This window comes from Hydra vulgaris, chromosome 06 (assembly GCF_038396675.1).
Source record: "Hydra vulgaris chromosome 06, alternate assembly HydraT2T_AEP".
Classification (NCBI taxonomy): domain Eukaryota; kingdom Metazoa; phylum Cnidaria; class Hydrozoa; order Anthoathecata; family Hydridae; genus Hydra; species Hydra vulgaris.
Genome location: NC_088925.1, coordinates 24,262,766 through 24,275,521, shown reverse-complemented (window position 1 = coordinate 24,275,521; position 12,756 = coordinate 24,262,766). Strand labels below are relative to the sequence as shown.

Genomic DNA, 12,756 nt, shown 5'->3' with positions numbered 1-12,756 from the left:
AGCATGCAAAATGGCTTTGTCATTTAATCCGTTTAAGTATAGAGCTTATAAGTTTTTTTCTATTACTGCAAATAGTACATCATTTACTGAAAATGAGCTGCACGTTTATTAAACAATTCGTGCTTTAGCAGCTACCAAAATAAGAAAGGGCTATTTGCAAAAGACCGCAATAATCGTACATTATCTTGTGACTGGTTTTGCAACATTTTATAGTAAGCAATATAAAAGGTAGGCAGATCATGGCTACTTTTTTCACCCTTTAAAACACCTTATATTGCTTTCCTTTTCGACTTTTTTTGAATAAATGTAGCGCTTTTGGAACCATGGAAGGATTTTTTAATTGGAAAAAGCTGAATCTTAAGACCGAGCAGCACGAGAATAGTCAACATCATATTAAATCTGTGATTCTTTGGAAAAGTTTAGAAATAAGACTACTTCATGAAAAAACAATTGATTCTGCTTTATTAATGGAACAAAATAAGTCATACAAAAAATTTAAGGTTATTTTAAAACGAACTATGGATTATTTACTGTTTTTAGCAAAACAAAACTTACCTTTTAGGGGCCACCAAGTAGATATTACTATCGATAGCTTAGACCATTTTCTAGAAACTATGCTTTTGCTAGCTAATTATGACACGGTGGTAGGTCAACATATTGCTATGGTTAAAGAGGCACGTATCACTAAGTAGCCCATGGTATCATATCTCTCTCCTACAACACAGAATGAGTTTGTAAATCTACTTGTTGATCATGTTAGGATGGCTATTCTGGATAACATTAGAAAGGCGAAATATTACGCAATTATTTTTGATAGCACACCCGATATATCCACATTGAACAGTTATCTCAAATTATCAGATATGTACATATTGAAAATAATGAAGTGACAATATTAAAGTCTTTCATTGATTTCATTGAGATAAATGGAAAAACAGCAGAAGCAATTACGGCTCAATTTTTCAATAAGCTAGTAGCAGATAAACTAGAAAAAGGAAATTATTATGCTCAAAGCTATGACAATGCAGCTACAATGACTGGACATAAAAGTAGGGTCCAAAAACAAATATTTGCAATCAATCCCAAAGCTCATTTTATTCCATGCAATAACCATTTACTTAATCTTATATAATAGATGATATAATAGATGCTCTTGAAAAGCTCAGAGATGGTGATCATGAGACTAATGAAACAAAAGGTGGTGCTTGAAATATCATACTAAGTGTAATGACATATCCCTTTTTAGCTTTTCTTTACTTTTGGAGCGTTCTCTTAGTTGAAATTAATAATGCACAAAATTTTCTACAAATAAAAGGATTTCCGTTAGATCAATGTGCCCTAAAAATGAAAACGTTAGCGATATTCCTAGCCGAAGAACAAAATATAGTTGTAAAAAAAACAAGTATTTATGCTTTGAAGATATGCCAAACATATAATATCGCAGCAGAAAAAAGAGTTTGCTGACAAAAGAAAATGCTGGATGAACAAACCAGAGATGTTGGCTTAAGTCTCGTTGATGAAGGTAGACGAGAACAGTACAAAGCTGTGGATAGGCTGCAAGCATAAATTGTAAACCACTCATCTAAGTTGCAAAAACTTAAGAAAAATTTTTCTTTCTCAAAAACTTCAGTATGGCTGAGTGGGGGAAATAGTAAATTCACTAAACGCTAGAATGAGCATATGTGCAAAACTTTCAATGAACTGAATCCATCGGAAATATAAATTGAAGTAAATCGTCTTCGACGTCATATGACAGTGTTCCAAACAAACACCAAGATAGATCCGCAAGAGTTAAAGAATTTAGAGTCCATTAAAAGTCTTGTCTTTCCATTTGATTCTCAAATGGCACTTGCAAAAGAGTGTACCTGATCTTTTTATGGCCACTAGAATTTTTTTTTAAAAATAGCTGTATCAGTAGCTAGTTGTGAAAGGAGCTTTTAAAATCCAAAATTATCTTAAAATATTATAAGCTATTGACAATTTTAATATTTTAAGTTATCACTGAAAGCTAGAAAAAAAAAATGGTTAACTCTTTGTCATTTTAGCGGTGCCCTACAACTTAAATAGATATACGTCTTGAGTAGTATTTTTTCATTAATTCGTAGATCAATAACTATCTTGCAAGTAAGACAGCTTAGTGTCTTCATATGCTAAATTGTCTGGTAGATACTTCAACATCTGAAAGTACCGCGTGATCTTCAGTATTTTTATGCGTATATATACAAGAGAAATATAATTACAGTATAGCACAACATTGTGCATTCTTATATTTACACAATTAATATATATATATATATATATATATATATATATAATATTTTATATATTATTGCAAAACACAAGACTTACTGGCACCGGATCTAAAACATATAAGAAAAGCTCTCTAATGGGAATAAATGGGCTCAATATTTATTTTTGACCCCGGGCGCAAAATTTCTCGTTATGCCACTGATTGCATCCCTGCCTCTGAAAAACAAGTAAAGGACTACTTAGCTGAGATAAGGCTTCAAAATCTATTAAACCATAACGATAGATAAAAGAAGTTGTCAATGTATGTTCTTTAAGTTACGAACTTTTACTAATCAGCAAGTTTGGGTTTGATGACAATACATGAAAATCTTTTTACAAGAGTCTTAAAACAAGAAATATATTTCTTGTTTTAAGATTCACAGCAAAAACTTAAATTCATTGTTTAAAGTTAAGAAATTTCTTGGATTGGAACTAAGAAAGAAAAGTCTTGGATTGGAACTAAGAAAGAAAATTGTTGGCGAATACGTAAGTGGAATGTCACAAAAAAGTATTTGTGATAAATATCGCTTGAAAAAATGGACCGTATCAAGACTATGTTCCAAATATCGTTCTACGGGGAAGTTGGCAGCAGATAACAAAGGTAGAAGACCGCGTTCCACCACTTCTAGAGAGGATTCTATGATCGTCAGATCTGTTAAGAAGGATCCCTGGATATCATCAGTCGAAATTCAAAAGCAATTAGAGCTGCCTGTATCGGACCGAACAATCAGACGACGTGCTGTTGAAGCCGGATTGTTTTCTCGACGTCCTGCAAAGAAACCGCTGATTTCACTAAAAAACCAGAAAAAAAGACTCCTGTTTGCTACATCTGATATTGACTGGAATGTGCAGAAATGGCGAGCTGTCCTGTTCAGTGATGAATCGAAGTTCAACATCATTAGGGATGGCATTTGCCGTGTACGTCGACCGGCCGGAAAACGCCTCGATTTACGTTACTGCCATAAGACCGTGAAGCATGGTGGAGGCAATGTAATGGTCTGGGGGTTTTTTTCTGCTATTGGTCTAGGTCCAATACATCAAAACGATGGAATAATGGACCGTTTCATGTATAAAAATATCCTGAAAGATGTTATGTTACCTCATGCTGAATGGAATATGCCAATAAAATGGGTTTTTCAGCAAGACAACGATCCGAAACACACTGCAAAAGTAGTCAAGCAGCGGTTTCAAGACAACCACCTATCGGTGATGGATTGGCCGCCTCAATCTCCGGATCTCAACTCTATCGAGAACCTGTGGGAGATCGTCAACCGCAGAATTAATCGTGAAGGTGTTCGTAATAAGAATCAACTGTTTGAACAAATCCAAAAGGCCTGGGCAGCGATTCCACAAAGTTTCATTGATCAGGTAATCAATGAAACTTTGTGGTCGAATCTATGCCTCGAAGATGCAAGGCTGTGATCGACAACAAAGGATTCGCCACGAAATATTGATAGCGAAATACAGCTTGGTCAACATTTTGTCGAGTTGCACTTGTTTTGTCCAGAAGGAAATCAACTTTTTTTAATACTTTTGATTAATTTATTAATTTTCGTGTACAAATAATGAACTTTGTGATGAATAAAACTTGAAGAACTTTGTCTCTAAACAGTTACATAGTTGTTTCTCTAAATTGAAAAAATGCAACACTTTTATATAAAGAAACTAAATTAGCGTTATTTGGTTGCACTCGTTTTGTCCGATACTGTATATGTTAGCTGTATATAACGTGCTTATTTTCATACATACAATTGTGGTCATTCTTCTAATGAAAATTTCTTTTGTAACTTTATACGCTGGTGTGTATTAGGTTGTAATAATTTATATTTTTTTATAATAATTTTTCTATAATATTTTTACTTTTTTTTAGATGTATAATATAAAATACACTAATACCCTTCAACTAAAGCATTTATAGCACATAGGTATAGCAGTATTAAACATGTAAATGTTACTCATATAAAATCAAAGCGCGCTACCCAACTGGCACGCGGACGTCAATAAGACGTCCATGGTCGTCCGAAATTGGACGAACGGACGTCCATAAGACGTCCTATGGACGACTAAATGAAGCGGTACTCGTCCGTCCGTTTTGGACGTCTAAAATTAGACGAACGAAATTCATTTTGGACGTCCATAAGAAGTCCAATAGGCGACTAAATGAAACGGCATTTGTCCGTCCATTTTGGACGTCTATAGACATCCATGGACGTCTGAAATATTTTTCTAAATATGTCTAACTAGATAGATAGTCTAATTAGATATATCTGTGTATCTAGATAGAACTAATTTAAATTGCTAATAAAAAAGGTGTTCTAAACAGAAAACAACTGAAATATGTAAAAATCATTTACTTTCAAAATAATAAATATACAAAGCAACAATTTTATGTTGCTTCCTCTTCATGAACGTCAACATCGTTAACTTTTTTACTTTCGGCAACGCCCGCTTCAATAAATCGCCAACAAGGGCTTCGATAGTTGCGGCATCATAAGCAAAAAAGTAAATTGCAATTGTTAGTCTTCTGAACACAGAACTGGTTTTTATATAAACAATTTTTTATTTTTTAATGTAAATATAAAATTAACTTTTTTTTTATTCAACTTAGGAATGCACAATACAATAATTGCCTAACCTTTAATACACTTGTAATGTTGCGTAGCTGTAAACTTAAGCTTGCATTTTAATCCATTTTCACTAAATAAGTTTTAGACTTGTAGCACCATTAACTGGTTTAAAACATTTTTGACAATTTTGCGTGCTGTTGCACCACCGATGGCTTTGCTTTTAGTGATCTTAAAAATTGTTAAATCTAATAAGTTCTAAAATCTAACACCGTAAAAAATTTTATATTGCAACTTTACATTTTCACAAACACGATATTCTAACGTTTCAAGAAACATTACTTGAATCATCAGAAGGAGCATAATAGATTCCTATTTCATTAGAGTTGACTACAAATAACATACAACTACGTTGTATGTTGTTTGTGCTCATCACCTGTTTTAATAGTATATAGAATATACTCCTGGAAAGTTTAATGTTTTCACCTTGTTTTTCATAGCACTAGAACTTGCTCTGAGAATTTCCTCTTCTTCATTTAAACACCTAATATCTCTGTGTGGGATTGTAATTATTGGCACCCACATCATTAGCAATAATTTTTTGGCTGTGTTTCCATGTTGTCCAATCGCCCTTTAAGCTGATTTTGCTGCAACAAATCTAGTTTCATTAGCATGGCATACTGAAACTCTAATCATGAATTTCTTATTAGTATGGCCAACAGGAAAAAACATTTATAAAACTTGAGATAAAATTAGCTTTAAAATTAGACAAAGATTATTAGGTTAGAGAAATAAAGATCATCACAAACTATAATATTATGCAAAAATTTACGCTTATTTGTCATTTCTTTAAATGAAACACCACCATCACCAGTCTTGAAAGATGTTGGAGTTTTTGTAAAGTGATATGTATCTAACTCATGATCTGATGATTGTTGGGAATCTTCATTCATTCTTGGTTGCATTACACAGCTCACCTTACTTTTTTCCATGGAGATATAAGCGGCACAGCCAATTGATTTGATGACGAAGAACCAGATGGTGTGCACTTTAAAGTATGCAAATTTGGACTAGGAACTCGTTCCTTTGGATTGAGCATATTTAAAACTATAAAGTCAAAAAAGGTAGAATAAAAAACAAAATAATCACAGAACACACCAATTGAATACCAAACATATTAAAGCTCTATACACATTAATATCATAAATTGCATTGGTCTCATTTTATCATTTTTTTCTTTTTACTATACTAATTTCTTCAAGGTCCAGGGGCAACTACTATTTAATTTTTGTTAAAACCTTATCTCGAGCCTATAACTGTGAAAAAATAACCTTGCTATGTTTTCATAACTTCCACACTCCAAAATAAATTCTAACAATATAAACTCTTGCCAGTCAGGTTCTGGACTAGCCCATTCAGATAAATAAACACCCACAGTTTTTTTCCTCAAGGGGGATAGTATACTATACCTTTGTCTGTATTAACCCAGTGAGTAGGTACTACTGTCTTAGTGTCAATACCATCTTCTTTAATTGCAATAATACTATACAACCTATAATTTTAGATAATTATAAATTAAATAGCAAATAAGTCATAATAATTAAACTTATTATTTATTCTGTACAATACAGAATAAATAATAAGTTTATCAATTATATATCAATTCAGAATTGTAACTCTTTATATTTTGAATTGTTTTGAGGATAAATTTTATGTTTTTATAAAACATATGATTCTAGAAATAAGCTTTGTAGTTAAAAAATTGATAAACCTTCAATATATACATTTATAACAAAAAATACACACAATTTCAAAAATTCACATTATTTAATAAAGATATTACAACTTTGTTATTTTTATATGGAATACACACACATTTTCTAAGTAAGTCTTGTATGTTAAGTGTTTGCTTTACAGAACTACATTTATGGGTTTCAATATAGTGTATATCAAGGATCTTAGATTCTACAAAGCTGTCAAAGAAATTGCTCAAATGATTCTTTTTATAGACCTCACAAACTAATTGATCATTTAGTAAAATGTTTATAACAAAAACAACAAAATATTTCATCATGAAACAAGCATTCTTGGAAACACCAATTTTAGTTATCAATTTTGCTTTATATGGATCATCTGATTTATGTAAACTTAAGCATTTTGCAAGTTCTATGAAAGGGTTTTGTTTACCTCGTACTTATCTTTTTAGTTGTTGCAAAAAATTCTCAAACTGGAAGCAAGAACTGGAAGCATCTCATCCAAACTACTTTCAAAATGTTCAACATCGTCTGTTATATGCAGAAGACTGTGAACATTGTAGACACAAAATGTGTCACCAAAATGTTCATGAGCGTTTGACACAAAATACTCCAAGAGTTTTTTTGCATGGCTCAATTATGTTCTCCTAACATCATTATTCTCCTCACACAACATGCAGATTGCTAAAGATAAACTGAGAAAATGTTTATACATCTTAGGATTGAGAATATCCTTTAATACAACAATACCCATATATAGTAAGAATGTTCTTAATTCTGTGGCTTTCCATCTATTGACATCTTCAAAAGATCTTGTTTGACGCACAAAATCTGATGGCAATTTCCCATTTAAAATAGTGAATAAACGAAAAAATCTCTTTTAAATAAGGTGTTGATAAACAACCATTAAATATTCGGGCATATGTACCTTTGAAGTAGTATAACATACGTCTTATAACACCTAAATTAACTAAGTGCATATAGTCAAGAGCAAAATCCTGAATCATGTCTAAATCTTCGATGTCAAGCAGTGGAGTTCATGTATGATGATGGCACCGACCATCTTTATCTTGTTCAGAGTATAATCCAGCATTTAAATCAGCATTGTTTCTATTTGTAACTGTTTCGTGACATTTATCATAAACGATACGACCATTAGCATAAAAATCACGCAAATTGCATCTCTTACATGCATAGTATCTAGAATGTTCAACTGTGCATTTTAAGAGTGCCCTAGCAGAAGCATCACATGTTATTGCTAACACAGAAATATTATAGATCTTACCAAATATTTCTTCTAGCTGTTTGAAAGTTTTTAACTCTTCTGCAAAATCTGCTAATAATTCAGAAACACACGGCTTTATTTCACAGCCATATAATCCAACAACAGTTTAAAATATCCAAATTGACAAAGTTTAGACCAAACTTGGTAGGCACTGGATTCAAAGAGTGGTAGACCATCTACGCTACATATAAGATTAATTTTAGTGGAGTTGAAGTCTTGAACTTGCAATATATTTTCAACACCTTGTTTTATGCCAAAATAAATGTAATTTCCATTTTTTAAAGATGCTGTTTTCACAACTCTTTTTGTACACGAAAGTGTATTTGCGTCTTTTGGCATTTCCTGGTGCCCATGACGATTTAGAATTGTCAATAAATCAATGGTACATTGCCTTGTGCAGTTGTGTTTTAAACTCCAATTTTTTATTTCATTTTGAACAACAACAAAGATTGAGAAAATTCACAGATAGCTTTTTTAGAATTTTGCCAGTCTGTAAGCCGCTTTCTACTAAATTTAAATAATCTATTAGTTTAACTTAAACATAAAATATAAATGCAACTATATGGCTACATCTACAGTCTTATACTTTTCATTTTATATATGGCCATAACACTGTTTATTATTTATTCAAGAGTAAAGTTTCATAACAAATTTATATATTTATACTTTTTTTAATCTTTGTCTCCTAAAGGGTCACTTTATTAGAGGAGGCTGCTCTTTTTTTCTTTTTTTTATTAACCCTGGTACAATTTTTCCTCAACCCTCTCTCAACTCCAAAACACGAACCTTGATGAACAAGGCTGCTGAGCGGTACCTACAGGGACGTGGTGGGAGTCAAACTCCCACTTACAAGGCAAGCGCTTTACCACTACACCACGACCTAGTTATATATATATGTAAATATTATATATAATATATGCATATATATATAATATATATATATATATATATATATATATATATATATATATATATATATATATATATATATATATATATATATATATATATAAACTTGTTATGAAACATTGTGTTACAAACTTTACATATATGTAAACATATATTATAAATTACATATATATATATATATATATATATATATATATATATATATATATATATATATATATATATATATATATATATATATATATATATATATATATATATATATATATATAAATTATGTTAGTGTATTCTACAAACAGAGTGCTCAATGTTCTAAATGAACAGAGCAATAATAACTTAGTAAAAACACTTATCTAATTTTTGATTTCTTGTACACTGTGTTTCACCATCAGCAGGTTCATCAGGAAGAATCTTCCTGATGAACACTGCTGATGATGAAACACAGTGTTGAAGAAATCAAAAATTGGATAAGTGTTTTTAATAATTTATATATATATATATATATATATATATATATATATATATATATATATATATATATATATATATATATATATATATATATATATATATATATATATATATATTTATACACACATTTATATACACATATTGTATATACATTTATATACACATTATATATAAACATTTAAACACACATTTATATATAATTATATTTAAATGTATATAATAATTATTATAATATACAATTAAATATAATTATATATACTATCTAAATGAATAATAATTATACATTTGAATATTAAAACATTGACATTAAAAAAAAATTAATTTACATAAAATATAAAATACATTAAAACCCACTTGTACCTTTGTTTTTTCTTATCGATAGAAACAGCTTTTCTTTTAGCTGATCTAAACTTTCAATCCATTATATTATATAAATGCAAAATTAAATAATGCCACTTAGATTTCAGAGAAATACTTAACGTGAAAAACACGTGGGTAAATATAAAATAGTTTGTTTTGCCGGTGACGTAAAATAGATTAGTCAAAAAGTTAAAGTGACCCGAAATAGATTAGCTCCCCAAAAAGTTAAAGAGACCCGAAATAGATTAGCTCCCCAAAAAATTAAAGTGACCCGAAATAGATTAGCTCCCCAAAAAGTTAAATCCCGGTTAAAACTAACTCCCCGGTTAATCTATTTCGAAATAAATTTAACCGCGGGAGTTAAATTATTTTAAAATACAGCGAAATGGATTAACCGGGGGCATAAGTATTTCTAACCCCCACTGAAATAAATTAACCCCCTTTAATACGCGTTTTAAATAATTTAACTTATAATTATATCTACAAAACTGCGTAAGTACTTTAAAATTTTTTTAAAATTTATTTAGTATTATATATATTTAAATACATAATAAATAAGTATTTAGTGAGTGTTGAATAAAATTAGTTTATAACTGTTTATTTTTGACAAGCCTTTATATTATATATAAAAAGGAGATCAAAACATTAGTAACAGTATTGCATGAACAAAAGTTCGTGCAAGTTTTGATCTACTATTACTACTACTATTGCTTTGATACTAATACTTCAGAACCATTCTCTTTTTTTTTTTTTTTTTTTTTTTTTTTTTGTTCTTTTATCTTTACAATATTGTGATTCTATCTATATAACTGATACAAATTTACAATTTTTATAAAATATATGATGGTAGGAGAAAAAATAAAATCTCACAACTTTATATAATACAAAGAATATAACTGCAGGGTATCATTATTATTAAAAGATTTTGCTAATAATAATGTCTTTTGCTAATAATAATGTCTAAGGTTATAAAGTTTATATCTATACTATACTCTCTCTCTCTCTCTCTCTCTCTCTCTCTCTCTCTCTCTCTCTCTCTCTCTCTCTCTCTCTCTCTCTCTCTCTCTCTCTCTCTCTCTCTCTCTATATATATATATATATATATATATATATATATATATATATATATATATATATATATATATATATATATATATATATTGCTACTATTAATATATGATATAATAATAGTAGAAATATAATTTATATCCATATCAATAACTAATTAACAGATTTAAAAACAACACGTTTGGAAAACATCAAGTTAAAACACTTTTTTTGTAATTCGTATAAGTTGTTCCAAGGTATAATTCGTATAAGTTGTTCCAAAGTTAAAATATTATGGGGAGTTAATTTGTTTCGCCGACAGGAGTTAATCTATTTCGAAATAGATTAACTCCCCGGGTAATTTTTTACGCAACGGGAGTTAATGTATTATGGGGGTTAATTTATTTAATGACATCGGACCAGAATTGACCCGTTTTGGACGTCTAAATAGGTCTGTTTTAGACTTGGACGAACAGACAAACTTTTAACGTCCTATGGACGTCTAAGTAGGTCCGTTTTAGATACGGACGAACGGACGAACTTAGTATGGGCGTCGTAGGACGTTCTGTGCCCGCTGGGGCAGAATAAATCATTTTATATTTACCTACGTGTTTTTCAAGTTAAGTATTTCTCTTCAAAACTGAATTTGCATTTATATAATATAATGGATTAAAAGTTTAGGTCAGCAAAAAGGAAAACTGTTTCTATAGATAAGAAGAAACAAAGATACAAGAGGATTTAATGTATCTATATTTCAAGTGAATAAATTTTTTTTAATGTCAATGTTTTAATATTCAAATGTATAATTATTATACATTTAGATAGTATATATAATTATATTTAAACTAAATAAGCAAATTAAAAGAAATGGAATTCCTAACTATAAAAAGCTAAATATGATTATATTAGATGTTCTCGACTTTTACTAAATTTTAGTGTATTCTAGCCCACTGTGGAATCTATAAGTTTAATAATCTTTTGCCTAAAAATAACTTTCTAATCTCTTTATTAACGTAAATAACTCTTTTTAAATCGCAATTTGGAATTTTCAATAACGTAATTTTATTTCTTATTCTGTATTTTATGGCTTATAATTGCCGTATTTTATTTGCCGTAATCTATACTCATTAAATATAAAAAAGGGTCGTCCATAAAGTACGTACGCTCATAGGGGTGGGGGGAGGGGGTTAGGGGAAGGTTTTCAAAAAGCGTACGAAAGCGTATAGGGGGCAGGGGGCAAGCATTTTAGGGCTTTTAGTTCCCAGGCCTCCGCGATCCCAATTTTTTGCAAGACCACCTCATTTGGCATATAAACATACTTAAATTTGAAGTTCGCACGATTTGTGAAAGTGTCCTATCTGGAACATCAAAAAATCCTGCGGGCGCCCATGCACACATGCCACCCCTTATATACTGGCCCTGAGTAAGGCGTATTTCAGGCAACCTATTTTTTGAGTTGACAAAAAACAGGTTTTAGCAGGGGATGGTTCGGAGTCCCCCCAAAAAAACGTGTTATTAGGGTCTTAAAATTTTTCAAATTTTATCGCTAGGTTTTGCTAAAGTAAAAAGCTTTTTAAATTAGTAAAAGGGCACAATATTTATTGTTTCCCCCTCCCTCGAATTAAGGGGTATGGGTAGCCTACCTTGGAACTGGGTTTTAGGCTTTTTTTTCAATATTCCTGATCTCGCGTAAGACTCGTTTTTTACGGACTTACTAAAAAGGGGTGTTTTGGGATCGTCCATAAAGTACGTACGCTAAATTTCAAAAGTTTTGGCAAAAAAATTAAAAAAAAAACAAAGAGGTCTTTTTAAATTTTTTTCTCAAAACTCATTAAAATGTAAGAGTTTTAATTATCTCGTAAACCCAAAAGTGCGACAAACTCAAACCTTTGAATGGCAGAAAGAATAAGTCCAGCATCACCTCGTGAGTCAAGTGTTTCTCCAGAAGAATCACGTAACATTTCCAAAGCTCCCAACACCTCTTCAAGTTGAGTTGATATTTAGGTAACTGCAGCTGCTTTTGAACTCCATCTTGTATCTGAATGACTTTTTACTGTTATTTTCACATATTCCTTCA

General features: G+C 30.6%; 1 long non-coding RNA gene across 1 annotated transcript; it reads right to left on the bottom strand.

Moving 5' to 3' along the window:
- Positions 1-4,925: 4,925 nt before the first annotated feature.
- On the bottom strand, positions 4,926-9,647 carry LOC136081744 (uncharacterized). The gene is made up of 3 exons (XR_010639070.1): positions 9,633-9,647; positions 5,340-6,405; positions 4,926-5,084 (listed from the first exon to the last, which is right to left on the bottom strand). It is a non-coding gene; the product is annotated as an uncharacterized LOC136081744 (long non-coding RNA).
- Between the last annotated feature and the right edge of the window lie 3,109 nt (positions 9,648-12,756).